Source organism: Chelmon rostratus, chromosome 20 (genome assembly GCF_017976325.1).
Source record: "Chelmon rostratus isolate fCheRos1 chromosome 20, fCheRos1.pri, whole genome shotgun sequence".
NCBI lineage: Eukaryota > Metazoa > Chordata > Actinopteri > Chaetodontiformes > Chaetodontidae > Chelmon > Chelmon rostratus.
Genome location: NC_055677.1, coordinates 18,011,517 through 18,024,084, shown reverse-complemented (window position 1 = coordinate 18,024,084; position 12,568 = coordinate 18,011,517).

The window sequence follows — 12,568 nt, the reverse complement described above, 5'->3', positions numbered from 1 at the left end:
ACGTCCAAAGCCTGCTAATTTACAAGGAAACGGCGCACCCAGCTCTTTGTCCTGCTTCCATTAAGAGTGGATGAGAAAGTGGCAGGGAAGAGGGAACGGGCTTGCAGGCTGATCTGAAAACCACAGCTCTTTCATGCTCAGTTTGACAAAGTAGCACTCTCGCCGCTCAAGCAAATGGAAGATATCACAGGCATTATATTGCTGATGCTCATTAACAGCAGACAGCCAAGAGAAAAATCAATTGGCTCTCTCGACACAGTCACATGTCTATCTTCAGAAAGGGCAGAAAAACAAATCCTAGGGGAGAGATGTAATTCCAATGTGCCTTTGTTATTTGGTTTTGCCAAGCTTAAGCCACCATTGTAAAACATGTTTGTGTGAATTACATACAAAAACATGAAAACACTTGTTAGCACTGGAATGTCTGTCATAAGTAAACTACGGATAGGAGTTTATATTGTAATTATCTGATCTGTAGGTGCTAAAAAGCAAACTGGATTTGGGACTTTGCTGCGGTAATGGGATGTACAATAGAGTTTAGATTTATACATGTATTTAATGCCTACTAAGTAAGTCAGTAAGTACAGTTCATCTACAATGCAATAATTGAGCAAGAATTCAGCAAAGTTGATTGCAGGTTTTCTCAGTAAAAACATCCATTATATTCTTTAGTATCTTGAATGTATCTGTTCTCACCTCTCTTCTCTACAATCTTCAAGTCAACAATACTTGAGTTTCTATATTTATGTCCCCAAAAATTTTGGAGAAAGACTTGAAATCTCTCTATGCAAAGATCCGCACCATCACTACCAGGATTGTTCACATGGTACAAAGCAAGTGCTGCCAAATTCATGGAGAATGGAACTACAATCACCCATTTATTTCTGCACCATTGTAAAGCTGACTAGTTTAACTTGAAAATTTTCCATCGGAGAGGATTTTTTTTTTTTTTCCATTGCAAAACATCAGTTCTACACTTTAAACCAGTAACTAAGAGACAGCTGCCCTGTAAGCAGCAGCAACAGACGACTGATACGTGGTGTCTGTTACACTGTACACTGGTATCAGCATCTGCAGCTTCCACAAAGACATTTCTCAGAAATCCGTCTGAGTAATTCTTTATTTGACCTGCACTACCTGTCTGAGCACAGCTTTGTCCCAGTGGCTCTGCTCTCTAAATATATTAATTACACCTACGTACAGGATGATAAATGTAGTGATGTGGTGGGAGTAAACCCCGCAGCAGTGAGTGGTTTTGTTAAATGGATCTCAGCCAAGGCACAGGGAGGCCCTCCAACCAGGACATTAGGCCATTCTACTTCATATTTTATCTGTAGAACACCATAAAAAATCCAAGAACAGTCATACTTTTACCAAAACACCACAGGCCTCATTCATAAAATGGACTTACTATTAATTTTGATCTTGAATGTGACTTAAGCAAAAAAACATATTTAAGTAGTTTTCAATAAAACCTCATGCTGATGTAAAAATGATCTAATCTCGAAGCAAAGTCTAGACTTACAGTAAGTAATTTTCCTGGTTGTTATGTAGGGGTATTGCAATTTGTGAAACACATGCATCCAAGCTTGTGGTGAACTTTGCATGAGCTTTATGAACAATATCTGTCGATTTGGGAGAGCTCAGGCATGCCAGCCCCCTCCCGTTGCCTTAATGCTGCAGTCATGTCTGTCTGTTCTATTTTTCTTGTAGTTTAAGGTCAGACCACTTCTTTTTAATATCAGCCATGGTTCTGTCTTTCTGCTCCACCCCGTTCACTGCAGCAGCGACACACTCTCAAGCTGCATGTTGTCTTTGTTTGTGAGAGATGGAAGTCTGGAGTACAGGGCCTGAGTGGAGGGTGGAGCGGAGCAGGCGGAGAGGGCTGGACTGTCGTTAAGAAGGCAGACTGGTGAGGCGCAGAGTGAGGCAGGCACACAGAGATCACAGGAGGAAAATTAACTTGAGGCACAAGGAAACAGAGGAAATTAGGGTTCAGGCAAACTATACTAAGAGCTTCACTTTGGACTCATGTTAGTACCAGGTTGGCAAACAGAACAATGTGGCGATGAGTGGATGAAGAACCAGGGTTCATATACTGAAGGGTTCATGAGTTGTTGGGTTGCTGGCGAGTGGCTTGGAACAGGTATGTAGACACAAACACAGAGGAACAGACAGGGGAGTGCATGGCATTGTGCATTACATAAAGGGAAATCAAAAGACTGATGCTGTGAGTTTCATTTGATTTGAGATTTATGGATCACCGGTGCATGAGTAACAAATGAGATTCTAAGAACCTGCAAGGTTTTCTATGCTCACCATCTTTGTAAGCAAACCGTCAGAAAATATCTTAAGACAAAGTTCAATATAAATGAGGCCCCAGAAGCAAACTCAATGAAATTGGTTCTCTCCTCTCTCTTTCTACTGTCTCACTACAAGGAAACTTTGAAGCTGAACGCTGAGTGAATTCTCTTCAAATTTAAGCCCACCAAAGGGACAATTAAATTGTACCAGTTCGCTTAAAAACACTTTTAATTTTCTGATCCGTCATCACAAGGAGCTCTACTCATCAAGTGAGAGCATAGCACAGGTGAAGTGGCATTTTCCTGAGATAGGAGTTTGATGTTTGTTTGCTTTTTGATTTGCATGGAGCTGTTTGATATTTTGGTGACTTGCCATGTGCTGCATATGGGCAGAAAGGCTCAGTGGTCGGAGCGCCACGTTTGACATTTTTATAATCGGATTATTCTTTTGCATTCGTCTACCGGGAGACGCACCGAACACAGGCAGCACGGTGACAGCAGCACAGCAGCAGCTTCAGTCGACACATAAGATGCGTTCAGGTGCAGCACTGACTGGAGGCCGCTGTAGTTCCATGTCTAGATGACGTTACAGCTGTGTGAGCTAGTGTCAAACAGAGAATAAGGATAATTCTCAAATTGTCAGGGTGTTCCTTGACGTATGTCAGTCATTCTCCTGTGTCTTATCTTCTATCCATACATTTCTATCCATTCTAACCAAGCTCCATTTTAAGCAAGGTATCTCCCTCTGTGGCACCCTGAGGCTTTCTTTTGTCACGGAGGATATAAGCCCTCCAGCATGATCTGGGCCTGTCCCAGAGTTTCCTCCCAGTTGGATGAGATTCCCCTCTGAGCTCCTTCTGGAAGTCGGTGCTCCTCACCCTGTCTCGAAGGGTGAGCCCACACACCTTGTGAAGGAAACTCATTGTGGCTGTTTGCATCTGTGATCATTTTTTTCTGGTCATTACCTAGAGTTAGAGACCATAGTCAGGGTTTGGGATGCAGGGTGGATCGGCTGGTAAGTGTAAGCCCAGAATAGAGAGAAAACAACATTTTTCAAATGTATCTGCATTAGTGTAGACATGGGCCCAATCAGAAGCATCCGAGCAGCTATCTGATGAATGATCCTGTGCCACCAGTTACAGTACCAAACACATGCATCTTTAAACAGCCTTATTGAGAAAACTGAGAGAGAAAAAGCCACTCTGAAGACGGGGAGCCATAATTAGAACTAATTATGGCTCATTTGCATGTGTGTGATAAGGCCCAGCATGGCCACACTGTGAGTTCAGTGTGAGTACAGTGTGGCCGTACTATGAGTTTATCTGAGAACATGGTGCCTCATTTGTTCTTTGCCAGGCTAGGCACTGTGTCCGAGAGGCTGCCGCAGCTTTAATTTGCCCAAGCTTGTGTGCGAGTGAGTTATATGTTTTTGTCATACAGGAAATATAGTAGATACATGCTTCTTTGCTAACACTTTAACAAATGTCCTTAAATCTGCTTACAACGACACTGTGGTGTGTTATAAACCATTTATAAAATGTTTATACAGTGCTTTTAATTTCTAACTAGCAGGAGTTGAAGTTACGTCTTACTGCTGTTTAGATAATACTATTCACGTGAGTATTCAGGCGGTAGATGCTTCATGTTAATTATAATTAAGCATACTGTAGTGTGCTTGTAGACAAATGGGAATATAGATTCAGTTCAAATTTAACAATTTGGCTTTAAAGGATAACTTTCATTTTTTACAACCTGGACCTTTTTTGTTGCATTAATTACGACCATTTACTCACCCAGACAGCTTTGGTGGCATTTGGAGTCGTTTTGAAAAAATTAGCCCCAGAAGAGCGGCGTGTATATCCGTATAATGTGAGTACTCGGGGCATCCAGCCTCTATATAACGCATTATCTGCGGCGAAACTCGTTCATATTCCAATATTTTGTTATGATATGCTGGTGCTATTCCCCTCTGAGCCCGTGGTGGCATGTTATCAACAGCCGGCGTCTCTAGGCAACTACCTCTGATGTGGATGATGTCATTTCCGAACGCTGCATGCTGTGAGCAGCCAGCCACAACACGGCTTACTCTGCGCCGGTGTTTCTGCCTTGGAAATAATGCTAGGCCACATCTACTACTACTACTGTAAATGACAAGCTAATTAATCATTTGTGTTATGTGTAGTTTGCATCGTGGTAAAACACAGTGTTTAATCCACTCCTTTTGCTGTTGTACTTTCAGTTTTGGAAAGGTGATGAAAAAGATTAACCTGATGCACCAGATGGTTTGTTACACAGAACCATCTCGGAAGCCATTCTTGGCAGCTGTTCAGAAAAAGGCAGGGACTTTCAAAAAAAATACTTGGTAGGTGATTGGTTGAGCCATCTATCACTATCTATCACAGACTAATTTAAACCAATCGGATTAATGAACTGTATGTTGTAGTAGCGAAAAAATGTTTTCAATGGAGAAAAGCCATCAGTTCCGCTCTTCCGGTCTTCTTTCAATGAAGAAATACTCTCGAGTTCTGCTATAACTGATGCTATTGCAGCATCCACCTCTTTCGAAGCTGGAATTTTTCTTTTTGATTGAATACAACACTCGCCCATAATTGCCAGCAGCTCCTCGTAGTAAGGTAATCGGTCCACTCCACAAACACGTGAAACCTGGCAAGATGGATTCTCGGCTGCCGTGATCTTGTGTGATCTCATGAACCGCCTTGTTATATAAAAGCCCAGCCCTGTGTACACTGTGGAAAATGAAAAATTTAGTTAACAGTTAGTTATGTCCAATGTGGAAGCAATTTAAGGTTTAGTTTGCAAGGCCATTGACAGAATGTCAAGATAAAGTCTATATTCTAATACTACCACATGTCTGCATTTAAACAACAACAAAATCGAGGATAGCAGGCCCTGTCTGACAGCAATGAGTAGAGAGAGGAGAGAATTGGACAGTCCAATTAAGTCAGAAAATATAACATTTTTACAGCATGGCTAACTGTGGGCCATTATTGTTTTCATTATTATTATTGTTGTTGGTTGGAAATAGAATAATTGTTCAGTGTGGTCATCCAACTTTTTCAGAGGTTTGCCAGAATTTTGGATTACAGATGATTGATCTTTTCTAAATCCCTGCAGCAGAGCTGTAATGAAGCAACACTTTTATCAATGTATACAACTACTGGAATTACTGAGTACAAAACAAGACTTAAAGCTCCCACGTGTGACATTTATGGAGATCTCTTGGCATAAATGGAAGACAGTAATCATAAAAGTGTATAACCACCCGAAAATAAGAATTGCTGTGCTTTTGTGACCCCAGAATGAGTCCTTCATAGCCACATAGAGAGTAGATCCTCCTCCACAGACGACGCCATATTGCACTGCCATGTTTCTACAGTAGCCCAGAACGGAGAAAGCCTTTCGCAAGCTCACAGCCAGGTAATACTAAATCCTATGCTGCACCTTTAATCTCCCTGGACTGCATTTTTGAGGATTGTAGGACCCTGTAGGACCCTAGGGACACACACACACACACACACATATGTCATGTCCAAGAAGTTATGCTATGTTTTTGTCCTGTGTCCATGTTGTCTTGTGACTTCCTGTTTTATTTTGAAACCTAACTCTCCTCTCGTTTCAGGCCCTTGACTTCCTGGTGTCCTTCCTGCTTGTCTGATTGTCTACCCCGCCCTGATGGTTTCCACCTGTTCCCAATTACCTCATGTGTATATATAGTCTGCGTTTCCCTTCGTCCCGTGCCTGTTCGTCTCGTCTTGTGCAGTCTGAACCTACGCCAAACCATGCCACCTCTTGTTACCAGGTTTTGTATTTCTTTGTAACTTTGTCTCGTTAAATACCGTAGTCTTGCCTTGCTTTATTTTGATACTTTGCCTTGTCTTTTCCTGTCACAGTCATTTTCCTCGTAAGAGTGTTTTTTGTTTTCCTCCTTGAGAGCGATCTTTAGTTATTAGAATAGTTTGTGTCTTCCTCTGTAAAGAGCGATTTATTTTGTTACTTTGTCATTAAAGATTGTTTGTTTTGCACTTTGTCTCCTGAGTCGTGCATTTGGGTTCAAGTCCTAGTTCGGTAGTGACAACATATATATATATATATATATATATATATATATATCTTGTTCGTCCCTTAACTGAATAGACATGCAACACTAATTCACTGGAGTACCCATTTACATTTCCACAACTTGTGTGCTCTTAACATTTTCTAGTGCAAATCCTTTGAATCCTTTATCCTTTGAAATGCAAAACTTTTCTAAATAATGTGGGAACGGTCTGGTTTGTAGAAAATGAAATGTCAACTTCACCTCTCCCCGCATGACAATTATTCCCATACTTTGTGAAGTCTGCAGCACGACAATGGACTCAACACCTGTCTGCAGTATATTGAGGACAGCTCGGGGGCTAATGGAGGGTCTGTCATATTCTGTCTTGTTGATACCAGCATCAAGGTTTTTGAACCTCATCTCTATTTGTTCAGGAAGGTTGACTGAGCAGCTGATGGAGCCTGAAGTTAACTGCTCTATTTCACACAGTTGAGACATATTCACACTTGGGAGCTTCCACAGTAATCTATGAAGCTATATAGGGCACACACACACCCACACACCCACACACGCACGCACACATACACACATGCATGCACAAAAAGAGGCAACACAATTTATTAAGTTTACCCAAAATCCAATATGAGCTGTATTCTTCTTTCCAGACCTCTCATTGTTCTACACAACTTTCTGCCACTGCGGGAAATTTAACTGTTTTGACTACTCTGATTCTTTACTTTAGTAAAAGTACCAATGAAAACATGTAAAATTATTCTATTACAAGTAAAGTCCTGCCTTCAAATTTCTGCTTGAGTAGAAGTACAAAAATGTAATCAGGAAAATGTACGTACAGTATCGAAAATATTCACTCTGACATTATGAGCTTGTTCATCAAGGCCCTATGCCTTGATGAACAGTCTACTGTTGTTGGAGTTGGAGGTAATTTTACGTGCAGTACTTTATCAATAATTAGTTGTCTATAGCTCAGCCTCAAGGTCAGGCCTTTCCAAAGGGTCACAAGACAGATTTGAGAGGACGTGAGACGGCTCGTGGGAGATCAGAAACAACAAAAGTAAACTTCTGCTACACAAAGTTGTCTTCAGTCATCTAATCGTTGATTTATTTGTGGTGTAACAGGTAATTTTAGCTCTCTGGAGGAACTGCGGATGACTTAGTCATCCGAAATGTGACAATTGAAGGTGGGGTGAGTCATTCTGAAGAAAGATAGTTGATATTAGCTGAATTTGAAATTCATCAAATATCTCCTTCAGTCCACAGCCTGTAGGTTCTGTGCGTGTGCTGAAAAGAAAAATCAGGGTTTTGTACACAGCTCTGCTGCTCTGTGTGAGTGGCTCTGACTGAGCCACGCACACTTTTCCAGCAACAGGTGGTGTTCTTGCACAGGACCCGGTACATTTGGCATGCTAGCTATTGTTTCATTGTGAAGAAGAGATGACAGGATCAGCAATCTTTTTCCAGAATGATTTACCACGACTTTAAGGCAACAGGTCACAGGTGAGAAAGTCTGTGAACGAATGACTTAATATGTAACAATGTACTGTATTCATGACCTTATCATATGTGTTGATTACTGTAAAATCTTAATCTGAAAAGTAGCAGCAAAGTAGCAGCAGTAAAAAAAAGTCCCTCTGTAATGTAGAGGAGTAGAAGTATTAAAGCTCCCCTCTAGACATAATTAATTATATCTGTAGTAATTAATGAGTTACAATAATTTTTTTGTCTGATATGGTGTTATTTCCACATAAAATATTCAATCATCTTGTCAAAATCCTTAAAATGACAGCTCCTCCGTCTCCCTCGTTTGAAATTCCAGAATCAATGGATATGTGATTATTTTACTTGAACTGTTGGACTCAAGATGCCTCCTTCTTCACTCTGTTCTCAGTGAATGTGCACTGGAAATGAAAGTTTCCACGTCACACTTGTGTAAGTTAAATATTGGACCAGAATTAGCTTCCAAGCTAACTGTGATGTCACAAATCATGCTTGTCGGTCCACCTCTTAAAGCTTGCAGCATATACTTTTCCACTTTCATCAAATGAGTGTGAAAACATCTTTCTAATTTCGCACATACATCATTCTGCACAATGAAGCTCAATCATTCAACTGTAGAAAGAAGACAAGAGATGCAGGGACAAGTTATGCTCAGTGGTTTTTAGCCATGCCAGCGGCACGGCTCCAGGGACGGTTCTGTCGGCCGGTCCGTCCATCAGTCTGTTAGTAAACCGCTTTGGTCCGGACTTAAACATCTCAACAACTATTGGATGGATTGTGTTTACATCTGGTACAGACAGCCATGTTCACCAGTGATCCTGTGAGTTTTCTTTTAGTAACACCAGCACTTCGAAATGTTTGCTTACCATTCAAATATAAAATAAAAAAAATCCTTAATCAATCTCACACTGGGGAAATTTGCAAAACAACTATGAGATGGATTGGCACAAAAATTGCACCGGCATTTGTGGTTCCCAGAAGGTGAATCCTAATAACTTTGGTGATCCCTTGACTTCTCCCTTTGTCAAATACTGTAGTTTATGATTAAACTCCTCGAAAACTATTGCCATTCATTTAAGCCTCAGCTGTATTTTAGGGTTTTGTGTAAATTAGCAATTATAGGCATACTGATGGTCTATTTTTATTGATGCTGCCTGTAACACCAAATTTACCCAGCTGGGGAGTAATAAAGTTGATCTTATACTATCTTATCTTATCTTAAACTAAAGGCTAAACTAAGATGGTGAACACGGTAAACATTATACCTGCTAAACTTTTTATGTGAGCATGTTAGCATGCTAATGAATTTAGCTCCACGACCCACAGACCCTCAGACCAGCCTCAAAGAGCTGCTAGCCTGGCTTGTAAACTCTTCATCAATCAATCAGCTGACTTTCAGACTATAAAAGTCAGTTGTTTTGCCACAATGAAGCATTATAAATTTGCTAATTTTGCTATTTGACTGGCATCTTCTCCACAGTGATAGTCCCTGAGGCCCATGGATTTTTTATTCCGACCAAACACTGCAGCTTCTGAGTTCAGGTACTCCGCTCCATCCACCGAGGAGACACTAATCACTGAAAACAGCGGATTGAAAAGGGAAAAGGGAGAGCTGCAGACTCATGGACATTATCACAATTTATCACAAGCCATTGACTTAAATGACATGTTAGAAAGGCCCGGCAGTTTTTGTCAGCTTTCTTGCTACCGTCAGAAGTGTTTTCTTCTGTCATCATCATGTCCTCCCTTCCTCCCTCCTCCCTCTCCTTCTTTCCTCGTCTTATCCTTAATTACCTCCGCCGCTCTCTCCTCCCACCTTTCCTGTCTGCTTCCCCTTCTCTTTCTCATACCGGCTTTGTCCTTGATTTCTTGCCTCCATTCCCCACTCCGTCCTCCGCCCACCCCCCTTTCTCTCCGTCTCTCTCCTTTCTTCCACCATTTCTCTGACTCTAAGTGATCAGGAGAGGTCAAGAGTGTTACATAGAAGTGAGGAGGAGATAATCCTACATATTAAAGCTTGTAAAGGCTGCTAATGCCAGATCAAATAGTGAGGTATTCACCTCCGGAGAGGCATGGCCGACTGCCGCTGATCGCTATCGCTGGCGGGCTGAAAAGATGGGCACACTGCTCGCTGAGCCTTTGTCAGTCACAGCGAGACAGCACAGTTACTCCTTGCAGATTATTATGGCTGGATTGAAATGTATCAGATAGCTGGCCTCAGTGCTGTTAATGAGTGTTTACCATCTCTGTCCACATTATGACATATGAATTACACTTAAAATGTTTGGGGGAACACGAATGCCATGTTGTGAAGCTGCTGAAGCGGATTTAGAATTCTGAAATTGTATTCAACTTTCATCAAGATATTTCCTTTATATCCCACATGAAACAAATTTGACTGCCTTTTACACCCTTGTAACATGCATGTCCTGTCTCAAAACTATGCAGGAAACGTAGCCCATGCATTGGTTATTCCCAGGCTGAATTATTGCAATTCCTTACTATCAGGCTGCCCCAATAAGCTATCAGCCTAATAATAATAATAAAGATTCTCCACCCGATTCAGATGGCTGTGCACATGTTCTGACATAAAGTAAGAAAAGCAATCATATTTTTCCCATGGTAGCCTCACCCTCTCTACACTTAAGAGCAGGCTTAAAACTTTCCTTTTTGATAAAGCCTACAGTTAGGGCTGGCTCAGGCTTGCCTTGGACCAGCCCCTAGTTACGCTGCTATGGGCTTAGACTGCTAGGTATACCCTAGCAGTAAGCAATAGGCTCCTCTCTCCACCTCCTCCTCCTCTCCCTCTCTATCTGTACTCTATCATGTCTCATTCTTGCATGTTAGTAAGTTAGCTTCTTCCCCAAAGTCCTTGTCTTTTCTTATCTCGCAGGTTCCCATGAATCGTATCTGGGTCCTGACTGTGGATCATGGGTCGGCCTACTGCTGTGGCCCTGCTTGACGCACACTGCTCCTGGTAAAATCACATACATCACATATCACATACATATTGTTCTTGTCTACATATACTGTCATATGCTATCATATATTAATCTCTACATACACATACTATATATATATATATATATATATATATATATACACATACATACATACAATGATATTTCTATTGTTATACTTTGTAGCTGTTATTGTTCTGGTTGTCATTGCTGTACATCTCTCTCTTACTCTCTATCTGTATCTGAATGCTCTTTGGAGATTTGTCTTGTACAAACTTGCATTCTGGAACTTCTGGAATCACATGCAGGCAAATTGTCACAAGCTTTAAATACTTAATGAACATATCCACACTGTGGCAGCTGTGCGTAAAGTACACAGAATTTTGGAGAGGCCTTTATGTGATCCTCTGCCAGTAAGCTGATCTGAGCATGCAGAGGCACACGTAAATGTCATCCATTTACAACATGGAAGGCAACCTTTGCTTGGGCAATCTGCACATATCAGTGCACCGTTTTGATTTGTTTTTATTGTTTTTCATTTTCTACAGCTGTTACTACTCCTACTCCACCCTAGGAGCCAGCTGATCAGAGGTGGTCTTAAGTAGCAGGTCTTTCTCATTTAATATTATTTTTACTGCACACAGGAAATGCTTAATTGTGAAGGTTTGCAAAGCTGCTGTGGCTGATATAGCAAACTCTGTTTTGGTACCACGCATGACACCATATAATAAATATCAGAAAATGTTGCTCTGACATGTTACTGTGATGCAAACTTTGGTATAAAGTTTAACATTTTCATCAGAAAATCGGACTTTAACTCTGGAGCTTACAAACGTCGAACTAAAATCAATTTATTTTGGCAGCTTTTTATTGTACTTTTTCAAAAAACTCATTTACTCGTCACAACATGAAACACATAACAACAAATCGACAAAATACACAAAGCAAATAGGCATACATATACATACAAGGACAAAGCAAAGCTACAACAATAAAAAAAAAAAAACACAAACAAAACTTGTGACAAAGGTTTAGGGAACGTACACATACACATATACATTTATAGAGTTCAGAGTACCAGAATGTGGTGCACAGTTTTGTGGACTGGTGTGAGCTGAACTACCGGCAGCTCCACATAAACAAAACAAAGGAGCTGGTGGTAGACTTCAGGAGATCCAGGACTCTTACTCCAATTTCCATTAGGGGAGAGATGGAGGAGATTGTTCAGGAGTGCAAATACCCGGGTGTTCACCTGGACAGCAAACTGGACTGAACCAGGAAATCCGCGGCTCTCTATCAGGGGGGGCAGAACGGGCTCTTCAGTGTCTGTGGCACCATGTTTTATGAGTCTGTGGTGGCCACCTCCATTTTCTATGTTGTGGTCTGCTGGGGTAGGAGCCTAAGGTTGGCTGTCACCCACAGACTCAATAAACTGATACAGAATGCCAGCTCTGTCCTGGGGGTGGAGCTGGACTCTGTGCATGTGGTCGCAGAAAGGAGGATGTTGCAGGAACTTCTCTCCATCATGGACAATGTCTCCCACCCTCGACATGGCGTTCTGGTCAGCCATGTAGAGGGCGTGTCTTAGCCAGAGACTCAGAGTGACCAAGTGGTCCACGGAACGCCACAGGAGGTCCTTCTGGTGATCATTCAACTAAATACCTTCTCCCCTTTCTGATGAAGTACAACTCTTACCTTGTATTACTGCTATCAGCATTATTTTTTACTGC